The following is an 11,649-nucleotide window of genomic DNA, read 5'->3' as shown; positions in this document are numbered from 1 at the left end:
TGAAGTTATTGGACTATGTGACTTTCTTTTGTAGCTACCCTTGAAGCTTCCAATTCTAAATAATATATCCAGAAGTACTAAGAAAAGCCTTCTCCCAGCTCCTTCCCTTATCGACATTCAAGCTCAAAGAATTAAACTCTTCTTTCTGCCCTGACAGGTGTGGAACCCAAAGGAAGATGATAGGGTGTTAGGAGTCTAGACCGCTAGAGCACAGAACAATAACCCTCACAAATTTCATCTATCCTTGATCCTCTGGCGTGGATACTAAGAGAGCAACCCATGCGTTTTCACGTCCTTGTAAGTAGCATGGAAACTTGCAATCTTGCCCTCTAAAATTCAGGTGAATTGCCATAAATTTTTCGCAGCCCCAAACAGAGCTGACAATGAACCATAATTATTCTTTTTATAAATGATTATGGATTATGTTGAGCCAGAAATCTAGTTGTCCATTGTCAGAAAAATCAAAACAAAACAAAACAAAACGAAGAATATTTTTGGTATTAAATGCAATGCCTTCCTTCATCTTGGAAACTGGGTGGATTTGAGTTCATTTGAAGAAACATGACATGAGAGGTGATAAGAAGAGAAGGTTCAGGAATCAGGAACCCAGAACCCGACTCCTGTCCCTGTCAATGTCCTGTGGGATACCTGGAAATATATATGGACCTAAATGTAGCTTGGCTTGTGTGTTCCAATTTGTTGTCCAAGGAAATATGGAACGAGCTGGTGGTCATGTGACATACATCACAAAATCCTCCAGAGCATTGACAATTGCAGGACAACTGGAAGGCTCAATACTGGGCACTGTAAGATGGAGAGGAACATACATGGAAGAAAGGAACAGGAGGAGGAATCCTAAAGTAGGGTTAAGAGGAAGAGCATAGAATCAAAACCGCAAATTAGGATGTTGAAAAAATCTTATCTAGATAGGAAAAAAGTCATTTTGCTTACTTGAATGTTTTCTCTATTCTTACCAAAATCTCTGTTGTAAAGATTAAGTACATAAGTTCAGGGAACATTCACAGGTACCTGATTTGGGGCCAGTGACACCCACCAAATGCAATGTTTTGACCTCTATTTTTCTCATATGGTGTCAGAGGGGAAAGGCTATTCAATCCTGTCACTGTGTTTCCCCACCGCCTTTGACAGAATGAGCTACATGCCTCCTGCACAGTTGTGAACTTCCTTGTCAAGGCCCAGGAGTCTAGCTCTCTGGGGTTTCACTTGGTAGGTGAAAACTCATGTGTTGAGCGAAGGTCTTTCTGGATCTATGATGACAACAGGTATCTGAGGACGTTGACTGACTTGAGCAGATGTAATCTGAGGTCCAGATATGAGGACCTTGTGAGACCCATGAGGATTTCAGAGCCTGCCTGGCACTCTTCCCTCTTCAGAGAGGATGAGAACTGTGCAGTTTGGCATCAGATTATGAAATTTTTCGATAAAGGCCTCATAAAAGTACCCATACTTGGTTTGATGCATTCTTCATTGCTTTCTATTTTCAAAGAGATTGAAATGATTCCAAGTGATAGGGAGACAGCCTTTACTATTGGAGTAGGCACATATATCAGGTAGAGATGACTGAAGGTGCAAATGATATACTCAAAAAATATCTAAGAACTGATGAATTCGAACGTTGTGCTCATTCCTAGTCTCGGTCGATGTACCCTTGCACATATGTGGTAAAGTGTCAGGAGCGGATTTTATGGCTCATGCCAGTAGTCCCAAGAATATTGGAGGACAATGACTGCCCTCGCCCTTTACCCAAAGTTGTGTAAAGGCTGACGTATAACAAATTATTCCAGGATCATTCAATTTAGATAGAGGGAAAATTGAAATGGTCTTTCCTGTTGGAGGCTGGGTAAATTCTAGATAATAATGGCTAGGTGATAAGCCAGGGCACCTGTTTGAGACATTCCCTAGTTTTATTGGTGTTCTTCATTTATGTCTTAGCTGCCAAAATCTTCCAGAGCATGTTGTGTTTACCTATCTCTCTCTCTCGCATGGAAACCATCTCAGTTGATCCATCATGGAAATGACAATTGGGCTTTGCTTTCTGTTATTTCTTGTTGTTGTTTCTGTTTTCCACCTGCGTACATTCTTCATCTTATTGCAGCTCTCACACAGATGCACATCATCTCTTCTAACAAAATTTGCGTGTTACCCAAGATCTATGAAAACAACTATTCCTTTAAAAAACAAGGAAAGATATTTCTAAAGAACATGTTGCTAGCTGGTAGACCCACAGTCCTGATAATGGAGCAGACACGCTAACTCTCCAATGAAACAAGAACGAACCACACACTGAATCTTCTTAATATCCTCATGATGAACATAATTAATTCAGAACTTACACACACACACACACAGATATATATATATATATATATATATATATATATATATATATATATATATATATATATCTTACTACTAACAGACTTTTAGGAAGCAGGAGGATAGGACTCTTGGTAACTCTTGCTGGATACACAATTTCTACAACCATGGTTGAAACTTGAATATCCAATCAAGGACATCATGTAATCTCAGATGTGTAGTACAACATAATCTATTAAAAAGCAACCCATGAGTATTTGACCACAGGCTAGTCAGTTAGTGCGTACAAAACATCTTCTTTTCATCAGATTTAACCTGAAGCATGGTACATGATTCCAACGCACTTCCAAGTGGAAGACTTGAGTTCCATGAATCGAGACATGGTAACATACATGTAGACAAAAAGGCACCTTTGGATTCCCCTCTCTTCCAAGATGAGGTTGCATGGCAGGGAAGAAATCTAAAGTCAATTATGGAATACTCTTGGATAAACAAGGAAAGAATTCCATGCACAGAGCATAAATTTCAATGACACCCTGAAATCTCAAAGATACCATAGGGCTTACTGACTTTCACCACTGTGCAACTTGTTCGTTTTGACTTTGAGAAACGAGGAGGAGTTAAGAATGACCATACTGCAATGCTATAGGCAGTGCCTCTTCTTTGCTTTGTTGAACTTCCTTGCTGCCCACTGAGAGGCGTCCACACTGTGTCTGCTGGCACTGGCAAAGATGCACTCACAGACAGCTTTTGAGGAAGCCATCAGAGTAGAGAAATTTTTGCCACAGTGGCTAAAATCTGTGGGGATTGGAAGGGAGGAAATGAATTCAATAGTTGGTTCTGGGAAATACTGAACGGCTGGCAGACTTGAAGGTCGGGACACTTTAGAAAGTCAAGGTTGCCTAGACGCATTTCCTTTTCTGATAACCTTCATACTTATTATGTTGCAGGCTAAAACTTGGAGAGGTGCTTCCCTTCTGGCAGGACAGGTAAGCAGTGACGCTGCTTCCCATGGTGTCTTTTGTTTGTAGGCAGGCTGCAGTCTCGGCTGACTAAATATTTACCTACTGTGTACCTCTAGAGATGAGAATCATTTGACGTCCCTCTTATGGCTAAACAACCTAGGCTTCATCTAGCCTCTTGCTGGTGGAACACTTGTTATGGCCCTGGCATTGTAGGGGACTTAGCTAGGTAGTCCCAACCCAAGCAAGTGACAAGGATACTACCTAATACCATTAGTATGTTGATGTGCATTTGGAAAACCATTAGTTGGGTGAAGTTATTGGACTATGTGACTTTCTTTTGTAGCTACCCTTGAAGCTTCCAATTCTAAATAATATATCCAGAAGTACTAAGAAAAGCCTTCTCCCAGCTCCTTCCCTTATCGACATTCAAGCTCAAAGAATTAAACTCTTCTTTCTGCCCTGACAGGTGTGGAACCCAAAGGAAGATGATAGGGTGTTAGGAGTCTAGACCCCTAGAGCACAGAACAATAACCCTCACAAATTTCATCTATCCTTGATCCTCTGGCGTGGATACTAAGAGAGCAACCCATGCGTTTTCACGTCCTTGTAAGTAGCATGGAAACTTGCAATCTTGCCCTCTAAAATTCAGGTGAATTGCCATAAATTTTTCGCAGCCCCAAACACAGCTGACAATGAACCATAATTATTCTTTTTATAAATGATTATGGATTATGTTGAGCCAGAAATCTAGTTGTCCATTGTCAGAAAAATCAAAACAAAACAAAACAAAACGAAGAATATTTTTGGTATTAAATGCAATGCCTTCCTTCATCTTGGAAACTGGGTGGATTTGAGTTCATTTGAAGAAACATGACATGAGAGGTGATAAGAAGAGAAGGTTCAGGAATCAGGAACCCAGAACCCGACTCCTGTCCCTGTCAATGTCCTGTGGGATACCTGGAAATATATATGGACCTAAATGTAGCTTGGCTTGTGTGTTCCAATTTGTTGTCCAAGGAAATATGGAACGAGCTGGTGGTCATGTGACATACATCACAAAATCCTCCAGAGCATTGACAATTGCAGGACAACTGGAAGGCTCAATACTGGGCACTGTAAGATGGAGAGGAACATACATGGAAGAAAGGAACAGGAGGAGGAATCCTAAAGTAGGGTTAAGAGGAAGAGCATAGAATCAAAACCGCAAATTAGGATGTTGAAAAAATCTTATCTAGATAGGAAAAAAGTCATTTTGCTTACTTGAATGTTTTCTCTATTCTTACCAAAATCTCTGTTGTAAAGATTAAGTACATAAGTTCAGGGAACATTCACAGGTACCTGATTTGGGGCCAGTGACACCCACCAAATGCAATGTTTTGACCTCTATTTTTCTCATATGGTGTCAGAGGGGAAAGGCTATTCAATCCTGTCACTGTGTTTCCCCACCGCCTTTGACAGAATGAGCTACATGCCTCCTGCACAGTTGTGAACTTCCTTGTCAAGGCCCAGGAGTCTAGCTCTCTGGGGTTTCACTTGGTAGGTGAAAACTCATGTGTTGAGCGAAGGTCTTTCTGGATCTATGATGACAACAGGTATCTGAGGACGTTGACTGAATTGAGCAGATGTAATCTGAGGTCCAGATATGAGGACCTTGTGAGACCCATGAGGATTTCAGAGCCTGCCTGGCACTCTTCCCTCTTCAGAGAGGATGAGAACTGTGCAGTTTGGCATCAGATTATGAAATTTTTCGAAAAAGGCCTCATAAAAGTACCCATACTTGGTTTGATGCATTCTTCATTGCTTTCTATTTTCAAAGAGATTGAAATGATTCCAAGTGATAGGGAGACAGCCTTTACTATTGGAGTAGGCACATATATCAGGTAGAGATGACTGAAGGTGCAAATGATATACTCAAAAAATATCTAAGAACTGATGAATTCGAACGTTGTGCTCATTCCTAGTCTCGGTCGATGTACCCTTGCACATATGTGGTAAAGTGTCAGGAGCGGATTTTATGGCTCATGCCAGTAGTCCCAAGAATATTGGAGGACAATGACTGCCCTCGCCCTTTACCCAAAGTTGTGTAAAGGCTGACGTATAACAAATTATTCCAGGATCATTCAATTTAGATAGAGGGAAAATTGAAATGGTCTTTCCTGTTGGAGGCTGGGTAAATTCTAGATAATAATGGCTAGGTGATAAGCCAGGGCACCTGTTTGAGACATTCCCTAGTTTTATTGGTGTTAGTCATTTATGTCTTAGCTGCCAAAATCTTCCAGAGCATGTTGTGTTTACCTATCTCTCTCTCTCGCATGGAAACCATCTCAGTTGATCCATCATGGAAATGACAATTGGGCTTTGCTTTCTTTTATTTCTTGTTGTTGTTTCTGTTTTCCACCTGCGTACATTCTTCATCTTATTGCAGCTCTCACACAGATGCACATCATCTCTTCTAACAAAATTTGCGTGTTACCCAAGATCTATGAAAACAACTATTCCTTTAAAAAACAAGGAAAGATATTTCTAAAGAACATGTTGCTAGCTGGTAGACCCACAGTCCTGATAATGGAGCAGACACGCTAACTCTCCAATGAAACAAGAACGAACCACACACTGAATCTTCTTAATATCCTCATGATGAACATAATTAATTCAGAACTTACACACACACACACACAGATATATATATATATATATATATATATATATATATATATATATATATATACTACTAACAGACTTTTAGGAAGCAGGAGGATAGGACTCTTGGTAACTCTTGCTGGATACACAATTTCTACAACCATGGTTGAAACTTGAATATCCAATCAAGGACATCATGTAATCTCAGATGTGTAGTACAACATACTCTATTAAAAAGCAACCCATGAGTATTTGACCACAGGCTAGTCAGTTAGTGCGTACAAAACATCTTCTTTTCATCAGATTTAACCTGAAGCATGGTACATGATTCCAACGCACTTCCAAGTGGAAGACTTGAGTTCCATGAATCGAGACATGGTAACATACATGTAGACAAAAAGGCACCTTTGGATTCCCCTCTCTTCCAAGATGAGGTTGCATGGCAGGGAAGAAATCTAAAGTCAATTATGGAATACTCTTGGATAAACAAGGAAAGAATTCCATGCACAGAGCATAAATTTCATTGACACCCTGAAATCTCAAATATACCATAGGGCTTACTGACTTTCACCTCTGTGCAACTTGTTCGTTTTGAATTTGAGAAACGAGGAGGAGTTAAGAATGACCATACTGCAATGCTATAGGCAGTGCCTCTACTTTGCTTTGTTGAACTTCCTTGCTGCCCACTGAGAGGCGTCCACACTGTGTCTGCTGGCACTGGCAAAGATGCTCTCACAAACAGCTTTTGAGGAAGCCATCAGAAGAAGAGAAATTTTTACCCCAGTGGCTAAAATCTGAGGGGATTGGAAGGGAGGAAATGAATTCAATAGTTGGTTCTGGGAAATACTGAACGGCTGGCAGACTTGAAGGTCGGGACACTTTAGAAAGTCAAGGTTGCCTAGACGCATTTCCTTTTCTGATAACCTTCATACTTATTATGTTGCAGGCTAAAACTTGGAGAGGTGCTTCCCTTCTGGCAGGACAGGTAAGCAGTGACGCTGCTTCCCATGGTGTCTTTTGTTTGTAGGCAGGCTGCAGTCTCGGCTGACTAAATATTTACCTACTGTGTACCTCTAGAGATGAGAATCATTTGACGTCCCTCTTATGGCTAAACAACCTAGGCTTCATCTTGCCTCTTGCTGGTGGAACACTTGTTATGGCCCTGGCATTGTAGGGGACTTAGCTAGGTAGTCCCAACCCAAGCAAGTGACAAGGATACTACCTAATACCATTAGTATGTTGATGTACATTTGGAAAACCATTAGTTGGGTGAAGTTATTGGACTATGTGACTTTCTTTTGTAGCTACCCTTGAAGCTTCCAATTCTAAATAATATATCCAGAAGTACTAAGAAAAGCCTTCTCCCAGCTCCTTCCCTTATGGACATTCAAGCTCAAAGAATTAAACTCTTCTTTCTGCCCTGACAGGTGTGGAACCCAAAGGAAGATGATAGGGTGTTAGTAGTCTAGACCCCTAGAGCACAGAACAATAACCCTCACAAATTTCATCTATCCTTGATCCTCTGGCGTGGATACTAAGAGAGCAACCCATGCGTTTTCACGTCCTTGTAAGTAGCATGGAAACTTGCAATCTTGCCCTCTAAAATTCAGGTGAATTGCCATAAAGTTTTCGCAGCCCCAAACAGAGCTGACAATGAACCATAATTATTCTTTTTATAAATGATTATGGATTATGTTGAGCCAGAAATCTAGTTGTCCATTGTTGGAAAAATCAAAACAAAACAAAACAAAACGAAGAATATTTTTGGTATTAAATGCAATGCCTTCCTTCATCTTGGAAACTGGGTGGATTTGAGTTCATTTGAAGAAACATGACATGAGAGGTGATAAGAAGAGAAGGTTCAGGAATCAGGAACACAGAACCCGACTCCTGTCCCTGTCAATGTCCTGTGGGATACCTGGAAATGTATATGGACCTAAATGTAGCTTGGCTTGTGTGTTCCAATTTGTTGTCCAAGGAAATATGGAACGAGCTGGTGGTCATGTGACATACATCACAAAATCCTCCAGAGCATTGACAATTGCAGGACAACTGGAAGGCTCAATACTGGGCACTGTAAGATGGAGAGGAACATACATGGAAGAAAGGAACAGGAGGAGGAATCCTAAAGTAGGGTTAAGAGGAAGAGCATAGAATCAAAACCGCAAATTAGGATGTTGAAAAAATCTTATCTAGATAGGAATAGTCATTTTGCTTACTTGAATGTTTTCTCTATTCTTACCAAAATCTCTGTTGTAAAGATTAAGTACATAATTTCAGGGAACATTCACAGCTACCCGATTTGGGGCCAGTGACACCCACCAAATGCAATGTTTTGACCTCTATTTTTCTCATATGGTGTCAGAGGGGAAAGGCTCTTCAATCCTGTGACTGTGTTTCCCCACCACCTTTGACAGAATGAGCTGCATGCCTCCTGCACAGTTGTGAACTTCCTTGTCAAGGCCCAGGAGTCTAGCTCTCTGGGGTTTCACTTGGTAGGTGAAAACTCATGTGTTGAGCGAAGGTCTTTCTGGATCTATGATGACAACAGGTATCTGAGGACGTTGACTGACTTGAGCAGATGTAATCTAAGGTCCAGATATGAGGACCTTGTGAGACCCATGAGGATTTCAGAGCCTGCCTGGCACTCTTCCCTCTTCAGAGAGGATGAGAACTGTGCAGTTTGGCATCAGATTCTGAGATTTTTCGAAAAAGGCCTCATAAAAGTACCCATACTTGGTTTGATGCATTCTTCATTGCTTTCTATTTTCAAAGAGATTGAAATGATTCCAAGTGATAGGGAGACAGCCTTTACTATAGGAGTAGGCACATATATCAGGTAGAGATGACTGTAGGTGCAAATGATATACTCAAAAAATATCTAAGAACTGATGAATTCGAACGTGGTGCTCATTCCTAGTCGCGGTCGATGTACCCTTGCACATATGTGGTAAAGTGTCAGGAGCGGATTTTATGGCTCATGCCAGTAGTCCCAAGAATATTGGAGGACAATGACTACCCTCTCCCTTTACCCAAAGTTGTGTAAAGGCTGACGTATAACAAATAATTCCAGGATCATTCAATTTAGATAGAGGGAAAATTGAAATGGCCTTTCCTGTTGGAGGCTGGGTAAATTCTAGATAATAATGGCTAGGTGATAAGCCAGGGCACCTGTTTGAGACATTCCCTTGTTTTATTGGTGTTCTTCAATTATGCCATAGCTGCCAAAATCTTCCAGAGCATGTTGTGTTTACCTATCTCTCTCTCTCGCATGGAAACCATCTCAGTTGATCCATCATGGAAATGACAATTGGGCTTTGCTTTCTGTTATTTCTTGCTGTTGTTTCTGTTTTCCACCTGCGTACATTCTTCCTCTTATTGCAGCTCACACAGAGATGCACATCATCTCTTCTAACAAAATTTGCGTGTTACCCAAGATCTATGAAAACAACTATTCCTTTAAAAAACAAGGAAAGATATTTCTAAAGAACATGTTGCTAGCTGGTAGACCCACAGTCCTGATAATGGAGCAGACACGCTAACTCTCCAATGAAACAAGAACGAACCACACACTGAATCTTCTTAATATCCTCATGATGAACATAACTAATTCAGAACTGACACACACACACACACACACACACACACACACACACACACACACACATATATATATATATATATATATATATATATATATATATATATATATATCTTACTACTAACAGACATTTAGGAAGCAGGAGGATAGGACTCTTGGTAACTCTTGCTGGATACACAATTTCTACAACCATGGTTGAAACTTGAATATCGAATCAAGGACATCATGTAATCTCAGATGTGTAGTACAACATACTCTATTAAAAAGCAACCCATGAGTATTTGACCACAGGCTAGTCAGTTAGTGCGTACAAAACATCTTCTTTTCATCAGATTTAACCTGAAGCATGGTAGATGATTCCAACGCTCTTCCAAGTGGAAGACTTGAGTTCCATGAATCGAGACATGGTAACATACATGTAGACAAAAAGGCACCTTTGGATTCCCCTCTCTTCCAAGATGAGGTTGCATGGCATGGAAGAAATCTAAAGTCAATTATGGAATACTCTGTTGGATAAACAAGGAAAGAATTCCATGCACAGTGCATAAATTTCAATGACTCCCTGAAATCTCAAAGATACCATAGGGCTTACTGACTTTCACCTCTATGCAACTTGTTTGTTTTGACTTTGAGAAACGAGGAGGAGTTAAGAATGACCATACTGCAATGCTATAGGCAGTGCCTCTTCTTTGCTTTGTTGAACTTCCTTGCTGCCCACTGAGAGGCGTCCACACTGTGTCTGCTGGCACTGGCAAAGATGCTCTCACAGACAGCTTTTGAGGAAGCCATCAGAAGAAGAGAAATTTTTGCCCCAGTGGCTAAAATCTGAGGGGTTTGGAAGGGAGGATTTGAATTCAATAGTTGGTTCTGGGAAATACTGAACGGCTGGCAGACTTGAAGGTCGGGACACTTTAGAAAGTCAAGGTTGCCTAGACACCTTTCCTTTTCTGATAACCTTCATACTTATTATGTTGCAGGCTAAAACTTGGAGAGGTGCTTCCCTTCTGGCAGGACAGGTAAGCAGTGACGCTGCTTCCCATGGTGTCTTTTGTTTGTAGGCAGGCTGCAGTCTCGGCTGACTAAATATTTACCTACTGTGTACCTCTAGAGATGAGAATCATTTGACGTCCCTCTTATGGCTAAACAACCTAGGCTTCATCTTGCCTCTTGCTGGTGGAACACTTGTTATGGCCCTGGCATTGTAGGGGACTTAGCTAGGTAGTCCCAACCCAAGCAAGTGACAAGGATACTACCTAATACCATTAGTATGTTGATGTGCATTTGGAAAACCATTAGTTGGGTGAAGTTATTGGACTATGTGACTTTCTTTTGTAGCTACCCTTGAAGCTTCCAATTCTAAATAATATATCCAGAAGTACTAAGAAAAGCCTTCTCCCAGCTCCTTCCCTTATGGACATTCAAGCTCAAAGAATTAAACTCTTCTTTCTGCCCTGACAGGTGTGGAACCCAAAGGAAGATGATAGGGTGTTAGTAGTCTAGACCCCTAGAGCACAGAACAATAACCCTCACAAATTTCATCTATCCTTGATCCTCTGGCGTGGATACTAAGAGAGCAACCCATGCGTTTTCACGTCCATGTAAGTAGCATGGAAACTTGCAATCTTGCCCTCTAAAATTCAGGTGAATTGCCATAAAGTTTTCGCAGCCCCAAACAGAGCTGACAATGAACCATAATTATTCTTTTTATAAATGATTATGGATTATGTTGAGCCAGAAATCTAGTTGTCCATTGTCGGAAAAATCAAAACAAAACAAAACAAAACGAAGAATATTTTTGGTATTAAATGCAATGCCTTCCTTCATCTTGGAAACTGGGTGGATTTGAGTTCATTTGAAGAAACATGACATGAGAGGTGATAAGAAGAGAAGGTTCAGGAATCAGGAACACAGAACCCTACTCCTGTCCCTGTCAATGTCCTGTGGGATACCTGGAAATGTATATGGACCAAAATGTAGCTTGGCTTGTGTGTTCCAATTTGTTGTCCAAGGAAATATGGAACGAGCTGGTGGTCATGTGACATACATCACAAAATCCTCCAGAGCATTGACAATTGCAGGACAACTGGAAAGCTCAATACTGGGCAC

General features: G+C 40.8%; 3 non-coding genes across 3 annotated transcripts; all 3 read left to right on the top strand.

The window, feature by feature from the left end:
- The first annotated feature begins 1,264 nt into the window (after positions 1-1,264).
- On the top strand, positions 1,265-1,329 carry LOC132647645 (small nucleolar RNA SNORD109A). The gene has a single exon (XR_009585991.1). It is a non-coding gene; the product is annotated as a small nucleolar RNA SNORD109A (small nucleolar RNA).
- A 3,546-nt stretch (positions 1,330-4,875) lies between these two features.
- On the top strand, positions 4,876-4,940 carry LOC132647728 (small nucleolar RNA SNORD109A). Its single transcript, XR_009586071.1, has one exon. It is a non-coding gene; the product is annotated as a small nucleolar RNA SNORD109A (small nucleolar RNA).
- A 3,534-nt stretch (positions 4,941-8,474) lies between these two features.
- LOC132647764 (small nucleolar RNA SNORD109A) lies at positions 8,475-8,539 on the top strand. Its single transcript, XR_009586107.1, has one exon. It is a non-coding gene; the product is annotated as a small nucleolar RNA SNORD109A (small nucleolar RNA).
- Positions 8,540-11,649: the final 3,110 nt, after the last annotated feature.

Source organism: Meriones unguiculatus, chromosome 14 (assembly GCF_030254825.1).
Source record: "Meriones unguiculatus strain TT.TT164.6M chromosome 14, Bangor_MerUng_6.1, whole genome shotgun sequence".
Lineage (NCBI taxonomy): Eukaryota > Metazoa > Chordata > Mammalia > Rodentia > Muridae > Meriones > Meriones unguiculatus.
Note: the sequence above shows the minus strand (reverse complement) of the source record. Positions and strands in the feature narration are given on the sequence as shown.